This window comes from Bos indicus x Bos taurus, chromosome 21 (assembly GCF_003369695.1).
Source record: "Bos indicus x Bos taurus breed Angus x Brahman F1 hybrid chromosome 21, Bos_hybrid_MaternalHap_v2.0, whole genome shotgun sequence".
Lineage (NCBI taxonomy): Eukaryota > Metazoa > Chordata > Mammalia > Artiodactyla > Bovidae > Bos > Bos indicus x Bos taurus.
The window spans coordinates 66266737-66281325 of NC_040096.1; the positions used below are offsets into that span (position 1 = coordinate 66266737).

The 14589-nt window shown below is 50.0% G+C and overlaps 1 long non-coding RNA gene across 2 annotated transcripts in view; it reads left to right on the top strand.

The window, feature by feature from the left end:
- Positions 1-8324, top strand: part of LOC113879730 — a 40494-nt gene extending 32170 nt beyond the window's left edge. For both annotated transcript variants that reach the window (XR_003507440.1, XR_003507439.1), the window contains exons 2-3: positions 921-989; positions 7920-8324. This is a non-coding gene — a long non-coding RNA (uncharacterized LOC113879730). The remainder of the gene's footprint in view (positions 1-920; positions 990-7919) is intronic.
- The last annotated feature ends 6265 nt before the right edge of the window (positions 8325-14589 follow it).

The following is a 14589-nucleotide window of genomic DNA, read 5'->3' on the forward strand; positions in this document are numbered from 1 at the left end:
CTTTTCAATATTCCCTCATTCTTTTGCTTTTCGTTTATATAATTCATTTATAATACAGCATTTTAAAATTTCACTTACCAACTTTTTTTGATAGTATGTGAACGTATAATTGATTTTTGAATATTTAAAATAGGTTTCTATAAGCACCATATGGGGTCTTCCTTAGTGACTCAGATGGTAAAGAATCTACCCTCAATGCAGAAGACCTGAGTTCAACCCTGGGTCGAGAAGCTTCCCTGGAGAAGGAAATGGCTACCGACTCCAGTATTCTTGCCTGGACAATTCCATGGACAGAGGAGCCTGGCAGGCTACAGCCCACGGGGTCGCAAAGAGCCAGACACGGCTGAGCGGCTAACATGTTCACTTTCAAGCAACATACAGTCGAGCCTTGCTCTTTCATCCTGTGTCACAATCTCTGCCTTTTACTGAAGTGTTTGGAAATGTAAACATTTAATGTAATTATCAGAATCACTGGCTGTAGGTCTACCGTCTTTCCACTTTTTTTTTTCCTTTTGACTGTGTTGGGTCTGCACTGCTTGGTGGCTTTTCTCCAGCTGTGGCAAGCGGGCCTACTTTCTAGATGCCGTACACAAGCTTCTCGTTGCGGTGGCTTCTCCTGTTGTAGAGCACGGCCCCCAGGGTTCACGGGCTTCAGAAGTTGTGGTACACGGGTTTAGCTGCCCCAGGGCATATGGAATCTTCGCAGACCAGGGATCAGACTCATATTCTCTGCATTGGCAGGAGGACTCTTAACAACTGAGCCACCGGAGAAGCCCTATCCACTCGTTTTTTATTTGTCCCATCTGTCTTCTGTTCTTTTTTTCTTTTCTTCTTTGCAATTAATTACGTTTTTTTAATTTCCATTCTCTCCACAGATTGATTCTCTCTAATCAATTGTATCTCTTTGTTCTAATTTTCAGAAGTAGCTCCAGAATTTAAATGTACATATCACAGTCTACCGTCAAATGCTGTACCACTTCACATATAATGTAAGTATCCTGCAATGTTCTTTCATTTAATTCCCCTGTCCTATGTACTACTGTGGTCATAGATTTTACTTTGCAATATATAATAAGCCCCAGAGTATATTGTTGATATTTTGTTTTAAATGGTCAGTTGTTTTCTAAGGAAATTAAAAGTTGAAGAAAACTTTTCTTTTAGTAAGTGTTTTTAAATGCAATTAGCAAAAATAAATGCAATTAGCAGAATAATGTTAAATATTTAATGTAAAAATTAATATTCCATACGTGTCTGTATATTTTAATGTTTAATATACAAAATGTACAGGATGTTGATTATCAAACATTACTTCTTTCAGGGAATAGATTGAAGATTTTATTATTATTGAGTTTCTATTTGAATCTGAATGAAATGAGTATACATGACATCTATAATTTAAATGTATTAATTCAAGTTTTTAAATAAAACTTATGAACCGCCAGAATGCCACAAATATCACTGTGAATAATCAGCCTTAAAATGAGCTTTTGTTTGTTTTTAATTTTTTTTACATTTCTCTACATATTTACCACTTCTAATACTCTTGCCTCTTTTTCTGTAGATCCAGATTTCTATCTAATATTATCTTCTTTCTGCTTCCTTTAATATTAACTTCCTTTAATATTTCCTGTAGTGTCAGTCTGCTAGGGTCTTAAAAACCTCTTTATTTTGCCTTCCATTTTGGAAAGACATTTTTGCAGAAAATAGAATTCTAGATGAACCATTTCCTTCTCTATTTTAAAGATATTCACCCACTGACTTCCAGCTTGCACTGTTTCCAAAAGGATTGCTACTGGCATTTGTATATTGTTCCTCTGTAGGTCTCGTTCTTACCTGGCTGCATTTAGTATTTTCTGTTTATCTCTGAATTCAGAAAATTAATTATGATAGAGCTCAGTGTGCTTTTCTTTTTATTTATTCTACTTCATATTCATTGAACTCAGATTTGTATATTTATAGTTTTTATCAAATTGGGATGTGGCATTTCAGCTAGGCTTCCCAGAAGGAGCACTTCTGTCTTTGAGAATAAAGGCCAACTGATTATTATTAATGACCCCAATAACCACTCTTCTTAGGATGCTGTCCAGAAATCCGAACAAGCAGATCCCAGTCTGATGCTAACGATGCTGTGATGTGGGTTGAATTCTGGTGAGAATCTGAGGTTCTCCCACTTCCTTGGAGACTCGACACATCACCACCACTGCCTTTGGGCTTGGCCGTGGTGATGGATAAGGCATCCCAGGCGGCTCAGTGGTAAAGAACCTGCCTGCCAATGCAGGAGACGCAGGAGAGGCAGGTTCCATCCCTGGGTCGGGAAGATCCCCCGGAGAAGATAATGGCAACCCACCCTCGTATTCTTGCCTGGAGAATCCCATGGCCAGAGGAGCCTGGCAGGCTTCTCTCTGTGGGGTACCATAGAGTCGGACTCAACTGCACACACGTGCACAACTGGTGATGGATATACCACGTGGTACCCAGGGTGCAGGAAGGGCACCCGTCCTTTAGAAGAGGGACGCAGTCTGTTTGAGCTTGCTGAGTGGACCTCCTATGCAGCCCCAGCTGCCTGGCAGGTCAAAGGGTAAGGGAGGAGAGTGGGTCTGCACTGTCTCTTCATCCCCGTAGGATCCACGTGGCTGGGCACACATCCCCAGGAGGCCAGCACGGCTGAGCACCAACCTCACCCGGTCACCCGTCCTTCCCCATCCTCAACACCACATTTGCAGCTATTCTGTTACCTCTCCCAGGCACTGGCCCAAACATCGAACTCACAAACTCAGCCGTTCCTCCTCCTTTTCGATGAGAAACCACTCGTGGAGGGCTCCTGTTGGAGGACAGGGGCTGTTACACGGCAGCCTTGAGAACACCAAGGGTCAGACCTTCCTCAGCCCTCCACTTTGCCCTTCCCACCAGGCCGGCCCCCCAGCCCACTCCCCCTCGTCTGTCCTTCTCCCACCCTGGCTGTCACCCACCCCTCCAGGAATTTTCCTCCCCCAGAGAACCAGGTCTGGAACCAGGGCGAGGCAAATGAGGTACTCCCTTCATGCAGAATTCAAGGAAACACCAAAAAGCTCAGCAATGAAGATTAGTTGCATTTAAGGCAATAATTTTTAAGTCAAAAGTAATGCAGATACAACTCAATCACAACAACAAAATAAACAGCCCAATTCAAAAATGGGCAAAGGAACTGAATGGACATTACCCCAGAGAAGTTACAGAAATGGCGAAGCAGCACATGAAGAGATGTTCCGCATCATTAGTCACTGGGGAGACACAAGTCAAAACCACAGTGAGATACCACCTCACACCCGTCGGGCTGGCTAATTTTTTTTTTTTTTTTTTTAACGAAAAGAACAAGTGTTGGAAGGGTGTAGAGAAACTGAAATCCTTGTGCATTGCCGATGGGAATAAGAAACAGAGCATCTACCACGGAAAACAGTTTTGCCCGTCCTCAAAGAGCTAAACGCAGAATTACCATATAATCCAGGAATTCTGCTCTGAAAGAATTGAAGCCAGGGACTCATGAAAATCTTTGTACAACAATGTTCATAGCAGCGCTATTCACAATAGCCAAAGGGTGGAAATAAACCCCAAAGTTCATCAACCTATGAACGGATAAACAAGATGTGGTCTATCCACTGAGTAAGGAAATGTTACTCAGTCTTAAAAAGGAAGTCAATTCTGGTACTCTTACAACACAGACGAACCCTGAGGACAATACGCTGAGTGAAATGTCAATAACAAAAGAACAAATAGTTCTGACTGTACTTCCATGAGTTCCCTAGAGTAGTCAAATCCATAGAAACAGATAGTAGAAGGGTAGCTTCCAATAAGCTGGGCGAGGGAGAAAGGGAAGTTTGTGTGTAATAGGGACAGAGCTTCAGCTGGGGAAGTAAGAAATTTCTGGGGTGGATGGTGGTGAGAGTTACCCAACAATGTGAATGTATTTAACGGGCTGCCCATGTGGCTCAAGGATAAAGAATCCGCCTGCCAATGCAGGAGACGTAGGAGACGCAGGAGACGCAGGTTCGATCCCTGAGTCAGGAAGATTGCCTGGAGGAGGAAATGACTACCCACTCCAGTATTCTTGCCTGGAAAATTCCATGGACAGAGGAGCCTAGTGGGCTACAGTCCATGGAGTCGCAAAGAGGACGGAGCAACTGAGAACGCACGCAGTTGAATGTATTTAATACCATTGAAGTGTACACCTAAATATGGTTGCAAATGATGAGTTTTGTGTTATGTATATTTGACCGTAACTTAGACAAAAAATAATGGAAAAAAACCCCTAATGAACAAAATACCAAAATTTAAAATAAAGACAAGATCTGTGCTAGGCCAATCCTTAGGAGAACCTGAGTGAGACAGAACCAGACTAATCCTGTGTTCACTTTAAATTTTGGTATTTTGTTCATCACAGACTTTTTTGATTACTTCTGTTTTGTTAAATACTGCAGTAAAATGTGAATTATCTGGGTCACTGATACTGAGGACGCTTCCTGAAATTTTGCATGTAGTCCCGGTGCCTCACCTGTGATCTGGCCCTAAGGTATTCCGTTTAAGCTACTGAAAAAATGAAATCTCCCCCAGTCCTCCCACAGAGAGTCAACCTCGGCAACTTCATCCCGCCCCCAGAAGAGCCCACGGCCACCTCCCTTCTGGCCACTGGATCTGGGCCAACCCCTCCTTCTCTCTTTGTATCCCCCACCACCAACACACCACAGAATAAAACCAAAGGCCTCTTGGAATATCGCCAGACAAAAATACTGGAGTGGGTTGCCATGCCCTCCTCCAGGGGATCTTCTTGACCCCAGAATCAAACCCAAATCTCTTATGTTTCCTGCATTGGCAGGAGGAGGTTCTTTACCACTCATGCCACCTGGGAAGCCCTCTTGGCATATTTTCCAGCCTTAAGAAGGAAGAAAGGACTTCCCTAAGGTCCAGCGGTTGAGGATCCACCTTGCAAAACAGGGGACACAGGCGTGCTCAGCTTCAGTCCCTGCTTGTGGAAATAGTATCCCCCATGCCACGGAGCAGCTAAACCCGAGCACCGAAAACTACTAAGCTCATGAGCTGCAACTAAGACCCAAGGCAGCCAAACAAGTGAAGAAATAAATACAACTTTTTTAAAGAAGGAAGGAAAATCTGACTTATCCTATCACCTGGCCAAACGCTGAGAACATTAAGTGAAATAAGTAAGACAAAAGGACAAAGAGCGTATGATTCCACACTTATGAGGTACTCGGAGCTGTCAGATTCACAGAGACAGGACTTTAGGGTCGGTGCCAGGGGGAAGCGGGGGCGGGGGTTGTTTAATGGGGACAGAGTTTCAGTTGGGAAAGATCAAAGAGTTCTAGAAACGGATGGTGGTCACGGTTGTACAATGATGTGAAATGTACTTAACACCACTTCAGTATACACTTCAAGATTATTAAAATGGTAAATAATATGCTATGTAGATTTTTCCAAGGAGCAAGCATGTTTTAATTTCATGGCTGCAATCACCATCCGCAGTGATTTTAGAGCCCAAGAAAATAAAATCTGTCACTGTTTCCACTTTTTCCCCTTCTATTTGCCATGAAGTGATGGGACCGGATGCCATGATCTTAGTTTTTTGAATGTTGAGTTTTAAGCCAGCTTTTTCACTCTCCTTGGAAGGGAAGTTATGATAAACCTAGACAGCATATTAAGAGGCAGAGACATTACTTTGCCGACAAAAGTTTGTATAGTCAAATCTACGGTTTTTCCAATAGTCATGTACAGATATGAGAGTTGGACCATAAAGAAGGCTGAGTGCCAAAGAACTGATGCTTTCGAACTGTGGTGCTGGAGAAGACTCTTGAGAGTCCTTTGGACAGCAAGGAGATAGAACCAGTCCATCCTAAAGGAAACTAACCCTGAATATACATTGGAAGGACTGGTGCTGAAGCTGAAGCTCCAATACTTTGGCCACCGGAGGCAAAGAGCAGACTCGTTGGAAAAGACCCTGATGCTGGGAAAGACTGCAGGCAAAAGGAGAAGGGGAAGACAGAAGATGAGATAATTGGATGGCATCACCAACTCAATGGATGTGAGTTTGAGTAAACTCCGGGAGATAGTGAAGGGCAGGGAAGCCTGGCAAGCTACAGTCCATGGGGTCACAAAGTGTTGGACACAACTCAGTGACTAAACAAGAACAACAGAGTAGATTTTACAATTTTTTTTTTTAAGCTGTAAAACAAGACAAAACAAGAGTGGCCTCCTGGTCTCTGCGGGGTAGTCTGACACAATGAACGTTCATGATGGAGCCCCCTTCCTCCCTTTGTCTTCTGAGCTCTGTGGACCAAAGTTGCGTCTCATCTGGCCAGAGGCCATTTCTTGTAAAACAGCACAGATAAATATTTTCTACCTCAGCTTGGGTAAGAGAATATAAATAGAAAAGATCCAGTGTGATTTTTAAAGTCATTACATTTTGTTCCCCAGTCTTTCCGACTCTCGTATTGTCTTGCGAGCGTGCGCGCTCAGTCGCGACCGACTCTTTCAACCTTCTTTACTTGGGAAAATGCACCTGGGGCCGCTCCTCCAGCCTCGGCCGTGATTCCCTCACCTGTCCCAGCTCCCCTGGGGCTGCACACCGTCCTCGTGCAAGAGATGCCCTTGGCGTCTGTGCTCACCATCCTAACAACGCACACCGGCGCTGCATCAGGGCACGTGCATGATCTCCACCTGAGGCATGGGGACAGGAGCCCAGAGGGGCCAAGTGACTTGTCCAAGGTCACACAGCTAGCCTAACCTTGGGCTGTGGGCTCTGGCCCTGCCCCCCCCCCAACACCTCCACCCTCTAAGACATAAGACAGGTCTTTGCGCATCTTAACAACACCCACGGACCTGCTTCAAGCCTCTCTCCCCACCAGGCTCCCCAGCCCCACAACAATTACTGCATGAAAACCAGAGTCCACCGCCCCAAGCGTGGCGCAGCCAGGACCAACCAGTCCTCTGGGGACCCGGTTTCCTCTTGCAAATGAGGTTGGGGAAAGTTGGGGGCATTCGTGGCCAGGGGTAGAAATCCTGATAACGAGGCTCAATGGCCCCCCACCCCGAGATGTTTCTGCCCGAGGCTGGGGGTGGCGCCTTGGCCAGAACAAGTTCCTGGGCCGGCCTTTCCCAGAGGGCTCCCATCTCTGCTTGGTATGCGAGGGGGGTCCGAGCTGGGGTCCAGCCGCCTTCCCAGGCCATTCAAGTCAACTCCCGCAAAGGCTTTTTGTTGTTATTACCACCCTCCGCCATTGCCAGGGGCCGTTTTTGTCTTCCCAAATGGGAAAGTATCTTTTACTTTTCTCTTTTGACACTGACTATTTGGCCTAAAGCAGGGACCAATTAAACTAATTAATCCCCAGGCGCTTTGCTGGAGGAGCAGCTCGGCTCTCACACTGGGTCATTCCCGGGGGAGAGGGCGAACTCCAGCATCCTTTGTGTGCCTCTGACCTTTGGGCCGGACAGGCCTTGGCATGGCCTCCCCGGGCCTCCCTGCCTCCCCCACCTGCCACTTTGGGGGGCACCCGGCTCTCCCAGCACCTCCCACATCTCCACCTGGGGTTCAAGCCAGGCTGCAGCCCCCAGAGGGGGCCGCCTCCCCCTCCCACGCACAATTAACACTTTCTCTAGGAAGGGGGGAAAACGCATCTGCAAGTCAGGGAACCCACAGTCAGCTGAAAAGAGGGTGCTCGAGGTGGAGTCCAGAGACCCCCGGAGTGCCCCTGGCAGGAGCGCCAATCCTGCCAGGCAGATCAGCCCCCAGTTAATGGGTCCCTGGTCAAACGCGTTTTCCTCCTGGAGGACAGCAGAATTTCTTTGGCTCCGACAGCGAGGAGCAGCTGTCCACACTGTTTACTCAAATACCATTCTGGCAATGTTCAGAATGTTTTTTTCTCTCTTCCCTGCAGGATCTGAAACCATCCGTGGGGCTGTTGGACGCACGCGTCTACACGTGGCTTTCCAGGGTGGCGTCTTCGCCGCGCACAGAAATCCTGTTCCCTGGAGCCCTTTGCCGCGTTCCGCCGGGCCTCCCCCACCCACACTGCGCCCACCCCCGCTAATGGGCATGTTTCCGTGAACACTGAAGACGAAAAACATGCGATTTTGAATGTGTCTCTTTCATGGTCACACATTTCTTTTCATTGTGCGCCTTGGCTGAGCCACGCTTCCAATTCCCAGGGACCCTCCTGGGCTCCGCTTGCAGAGCATTTTTGCACTTCGACAGCCCCTCCCCCGAGAGCCAGAGGTCGCTGGACCCTGGATTGTGTAGGGTGTCTCTGAAAGCACTCTCAATAAAAAGCTCCGGGTCTTTGCCTCTGGTTTCCCTGTGCTGTTGGGGCTCTGATCTGGCTGATCCAAGATTCGTTCCGCGGCCCTGCACACCCGGGTACTTCTTGAGACGCACCGGCTTCCAGAACTTTGCACAACACCGCGACCGCAAGCACTCCGGCTGAGGCCGTTTCCGGTTGCCTTCCTACAGGCCAGTCATTTCCTGGCCCGGAGGCATCTCCATGGGCCCCCACACCACCCTTGTGGGTCTCTCTTCCTCGAGATTAAGTACAGCCCCCTCGATGGGGGTGGAAGGCGGGTTCAGGGCATTCCTGGCTGGCCTCCCTGGGAGCCCCTCCCAGACCCCCACACGCTGGTCCCAGAGGCCGCTCACCATCCAGCAAAGAGCCTGCCTGTCCTTCTGGGCCTTTCAAGTCTCCTTCCACCCACTGCTTCCCATCCTGCCAGCTGCAATCCTACAGGGTCCCAACACCCCAGGCCTTCACATATCTGACTCCTGTTGCTGCTGTAACAAGACCTCACCAACTCTGCAGCCGAAAACCACACAAACCCTTGTACTTTCGGCTGAGGAGTCCAAGTGGTCTCACCTGGCTAAAACCAAGGCGTGACCTGGGGCGGTTCTTCCTGCAGGCTCTGGGGAGAAGTCTCCTAGCCCTCCAACACCTGGGCTCGTGGCCCTTCTCTCTGCCAACTACATTACTATGGCCTCTGCTTCCATCATCACATCCTCTTTTCTCTGATCCCACCATCTCCCGCTTTCCCTAAGGACCCTCCAGGTTACATGCCCCGCTCTGGGTGATCCACGACCATTTTCCCACCTCAGGATCCTGAGCTTCATCTCATCTGCAGAGTCCCTTTGGGGGCCCCTGTTCAACCACTCGCAACGTTCCAGCTGATGGCCTGTTGGCCTCCAGTCTCCCGTCTGAGGTCCGAAAACAATGTGGGATGTAACAGGACAAAAGCATTAAGTCCATCTTACAGGTGAAAACGGTGGGACAACAGCACCGACTCAATGGACACGAGTCTGAGCAAACTCCAGAAGATAGTGAAGGACAAGGAAGGCCTGGCGTGCTGCAGTTCATGGGGTTTCAAAGGGTCGAACAAGACTGAGTGACTGAACAACAGGCGAAAAACCTGAGACGGGCACAGCCGGCAACATCAGAGCCAGACGGGCAGGAAGGTGGGGCTCGGGCCCTGCCAGGACTGCAGTAGGCACCACTCACCCACAAGCCGGCTGGCTCATGGCTGCCCAGCCAGCGGGCATCCTGGGCCTTGAGAGTACATGACCACAATGCACAAGCTATTCATTCTGTTCCCCAGGTTCCCAATTCCAAGCACAGGCATTTCGCAGTTGGAACAAAGGATCTCATTTCTCTCCCAGGCCTGCTTCTTTCCAGTGTCGCTGCTTAAAGAAAGAGCGCTGGATGAAGAGGGAGAGAGGCCTGGGCAATACACTAGCTCATACATACACACACACACACAAACACTCAGGCGCACGGGCGACTCAGTGCCCTGAACCTCAGATCCCTTTTCGCCACGGGATATGAGTAGGCTGACATGTGCATGTTCCAGGCCCCGGCTTGAGAGGAAGGGGCAGGGCATGTCGTCTTCTTCCTCTTCTCTGCTCGGCCCTGGCCAGAATGCAGATGGGATGGATGGAGCTGCAGCAGCCATCTTAGACCGTGAACTCAAAGTTTCTTTTGAGGCCAGTAGAGCAGCAGGCTACACGTGTCTAGGTTCCTGAGGTTCTGCTGTCACCATGTCATCCTGAACCACTTGGATTGTAACATAAGAAAAAAATTAACTCCCATCATGTTTAAGCCACTTCGGGGGGCTCAGGGTTAGGTATTTGTTCTAGCAGTCAAGCCAATATGTTGACTATTAACGGATTTGGCTACACAAACGTACTGGGGCTGGGGCATTGCTACAACAAACCCAGACTTCCAAAGTTGGCCTCCAGAGTCTAGGATTCAGATTTTGTGAACGGGAAAGCTATCGGCCCCGGTGCTGCCGAAAGCCTGTCATAAAAATGCTCCCTGAGATGTCTGGAAGGTTGAATACATCGTGATGGCCCCTGATAATATAAAACTGGCTTGAGACTCAGTGCAGGTGTGCTGGCTGTGGCGCGCTGCCTTTAGGAAGTAATACAGGAAAATTATGAAGATGGATTTGGAGGTGCAGTCCTGGTGGAGAAAGAGATGACCCCATCCCTTCCCAGCTCCTCCCATAAAGAGTTCTCAAACAGGCAAGGGCAGCTGTCCTGGGGGCCACGGTCTGAATGTGGTTCCGTCTCCCCATTCAAGCCTGTGGTTCAGATAACATCAAAGTAGCTGCTGTGAAATGAACTGAAAACGGAGGCCTGGAAACGAAAGAGCAGCTTCATCAGAGTAAAAAGCAAGACCTGGACAAGACCTTAAGTGGGGTTACATGCAATATTGAATAGCCAGATGCAAATAGACCTACTAAGTTTGGGACGGAATTGTGTTGCCAAATAAACCACAGCCCAGCTTCCCGAAGCTTGTTACTTTTTGACACTCCCGCCCCAAAGAGATCCCTAGACACTCCTGAAATGTAGACACAGCCAGAAATATGCTGTGGAGGTTTGGTGGCCACCAGGAAGGGCGTAGTCAGCCACGCCCACTACTAGGGTGGATTTGGAGACAGGGGTGGGAAAGGAGAGTGCTCTCAGAGGACCCAGCAAGGCCAGCGGGAGATGGTGGACAATGCACTCCTCCAAGAAGCAGAGGCTGGGTCACCAAAGGGGTCAGCTGCAGCAGAGTGGTGGTGACGCCTGCCCAACCAGATTCAGTCGTCATCCTGGACAACAGCAGCTGTGTTGTCCATGCTCATCTGTTCCAAAAGCAAGTTTACCGCAGTTCTGCTGTTCTTGCCCCATCATCACCTAAGGGCGGCTATAAACCACTGTCTTTTTCATTAATAGTTTCCCTGTCCATGAGCCTTCACATCTGGTCTTGATAAGAGGTCTGCACGTTCCCTTTGGACCCTGGACATGGCTGGATGCAATGCCTGGGCAGGACTTCAGGACTGATCTCAAGAGAAGGGATTGAATGTGTCCAGGGGCTGGAAGGGACAGCCTGCATGGAAATCAGGGGGCCCACAGGGGTGGACCATGGCCAAGACTGTTAGTTGTTCCCCAATGTCCATTTGCCCCCTTGTTCCTTAAAAACAGAGCCCTTTAAGTTTGAGCTAGGAACAGAGCCGCCCCCCAAGACAATGTTTCCTGCCTCCCTTGCAGCTAGATGAGGCCATGTGAGCAACTTGCAGTGAGTGGGATGCAAGCAGAAGCAGCACATGCAGCTCCTTAAGGAAAGAGCCATGCACTCTGCACTCTGCCTCCTCTTTCTTGGGCTGCATCGTGTGGTTGGTTGTAGGCACGACCTTCCTGAGCTACAAAGTGAAAGGTACTTGAAAGTGGAAGAATTGGGGTGGGAGGAGCCTGTGCCCCAGGAGCCAGGAAGTTGCAGTATCAGCCCTGCACAGCTTATATTGAAAGGAAGAAAAGGAAACATTCTGATTTTGCTCACTGTGACAGCATCTTTGTTAAGGCCGCCAGTCCTGTAACTAACAGAGCAGCAGTGTCTCTCCATGAAGGTCCCAAAGTGAAGGCTGGGGAGAGAGGGCAGGAACCTTGCCCTGTTTTTGCTTGCCTTTTTAACCAGAAACACACTGTAGTGTGATTGTCAGTTACTTCTGTGTCTACCTCTCAGAGGGAAAGGCTACATCCTCAGTCTCCATAGCAATGTAGAAAAGTACTTTGTAAACATAAAACCATTTGTACACGTGTACGAGATCACTGTTGTTATAGCTTAATTTCCACTCCCCCAGCTATCATCCGGGGTTAAGTCAACGACTGGCTTTTTTGGGAAATACTGGATGCACTCTGCGTCATCCGGTAATCTGTTCATCTGGGTCTTGGTTTTGTCATCTGTGAAGATGGAGATCACAGTGGTTGCTGCCACCCAGGGCTGTTGTTGGGATTCTGGTGCAGGTAAAGCCCTTGGCTCCATGCCTGGCATTCAGCAGGTGCTCAGGGAAGTCACCGACTGCATTACAATCCATGTGCCGGGATCCTGGGACTCCCGAGGTCAGAAGGCAGCTGAGATGCTGCTGATCCAGAAACAGTGGGGCCAGTGCCTGTGATGGGCACCGAAACAGAGCCTGGGCAGTTAGGGCGCACGTGACAAGCTCATGACAACCACACGCAGGGAGAAATGACTGGAGGTGCCCACGGGTGACTGGACCCAACAAGAGGGGCCTGAAGATGCCAGAGTGGAGAAGCACATGGCATACCTGGCAGTGAGGATGCCATCTGTGAAGATGCATCTGAGATCAGCTAGAGGGCAGGCGGGCGGGAAGAGCAGAGGTGTCTGGCCCAGGCCTGGAGAGCCGTGACCTTGGGAAGAGGAGGAGACAGACAAGGGATGGGGGCAGCAATGAGACCAGGATACGCCCAGTCCCCTGGTGCACTCAGACCTCCCCCCATCCTCCCTGCAGCCTGGCAGGACCCCCATGGATTTCAGATGACCAGGGTCTGCATCTGAGTCATCTCTCTGTCTTCTGGGGTCTACATCCTTCAGCATCATCCCCATCCATCTCCGCCCCCACCACCACCCACTTGTCCACCAAGAGCCCTCTCATGCCCCCGCACCAATGGTGGGTGCTCAGGAAATGCCTGGTGGGTGAGGGCCTGGCACACAGTAGGTGCACAGTCTACATCTGACATGTGAAGACACAGTAGGTGCTCAACAAATGTTTGGTGGGGGAGGGCCTGACTCACAGTAGGTGCTTTTACATCGGCCAAGTCAGCCCTTGGGTCTCATGCCCTGAGTGGGTCTGAGAGCTCCTGGTCATGACCCACTGCACGCCTGACCCACTGTGCGCCCGTCCCCAGGAGATCTTGGTTGCCTGGCTTCTCCTTGGCCACTTCTGCCAGGATCTGGGTGTCCTCAGGAGACCCCGAGAAGCGAGTGCCACAGAACTGGGAGGCAGTGTTCCTTTCCATCTTCCCATCGGGCTAAGACTCAAAACAAAACTGTCAGATTTCAGAACATTTCACAGCGGCAAAAATAACTGCACTTGGGGAAAAAACACACAGACACTTCTCAAAGTCATCTAGTGCTTCCACAGCGTGCCAAAAGCTTCTGGAATTGACAGGTTCGGTTTGCCACGCACCAACTGCGCCTGCCCTGCCAGCCTCGCCTCCTGAGGCCCCCAGCCCTCCCCCCAGCCCCGCCTGTGCCAAAACCTCGGCACAGACAAGGCAACAAGGCAGATGCTGCAGGGCTGTTTTTCTTTGGCCCTACTAAGTGCCGGTTCAGTCACAGTACCCAAGGTTCACGAGCCACGGATGCCAAATCCCAGGCCCCGGGGGCAGGGATGGAAGGAGAAAGACGACAGTGGAGAAGCACCCTGACAGGGTTCAGCGCGCTCATTCGCCATTTACCATCTCAGGGCATCCCCGCAGCCCCCTACCCGTTTTACATACAGGCACCGAGACTCAGAGAGGTTCCCCAGGATAGGGGCAAACTGTCCTTTCCTGAGAAGGAATTTCAGCCGTCCTCCCACTTCCTTCTCCCCTTCCTCTGTCGTAAGAGAAGAGTTGGCTGGGCACATGACCACCCAGCCAAACACAATATTTCCCAGCCTCCTTGGCAGCCAGGCGTGGCCACATGATGCAGCTTGGTCCGTGGATGTGAGCAGGACCGCATCCGACTTGCTGCTTGTTCTCTCCCTCCCTTCCTCCCCTGCCCCATGGAATGACAGGACCTCGAACAGTCGCCTTGGACCCACGAGACCAGCAGAGCCACAAGGCGGAAGGGGCCTGGGCTGCTGACACCGAGGAGCGGCCACGAGCGCCCGAACGTGTCTGCTTCAGCAGCGGGTAAAAAGGGGACCGGCCCCCACCCTCTGCAACTAGCTTCTGGCCACAGAGGTTCGTTGCTGCAGCTGTTTCCGTGGGAGCCTTGTAAATGCTGAGGGGTCTGGATTGTATCCCAAGGGGACGGGATGAGAGTGGAGGAGATGACTCTAAGCAGGGGGTGATTTGACTCCAGTTGTGTCTTTCAAAAGGTCCGGCTGTTACTATCCAAGCAGATTGAAGCGAGCAGTTTGGTCCCTGAAGTATGCGAGAAGACCATGCTTTGAGTAGGAAGGTGGTGGGGAGGAGAGAGAAGAGGTTAGATCCCAGACACATTCCCGAGGCGAGAGGAGGCCAGACACGTGGAGCCCCAATATTCATCTGCCAGTGAGACTGTGGGTGGAAGAGCC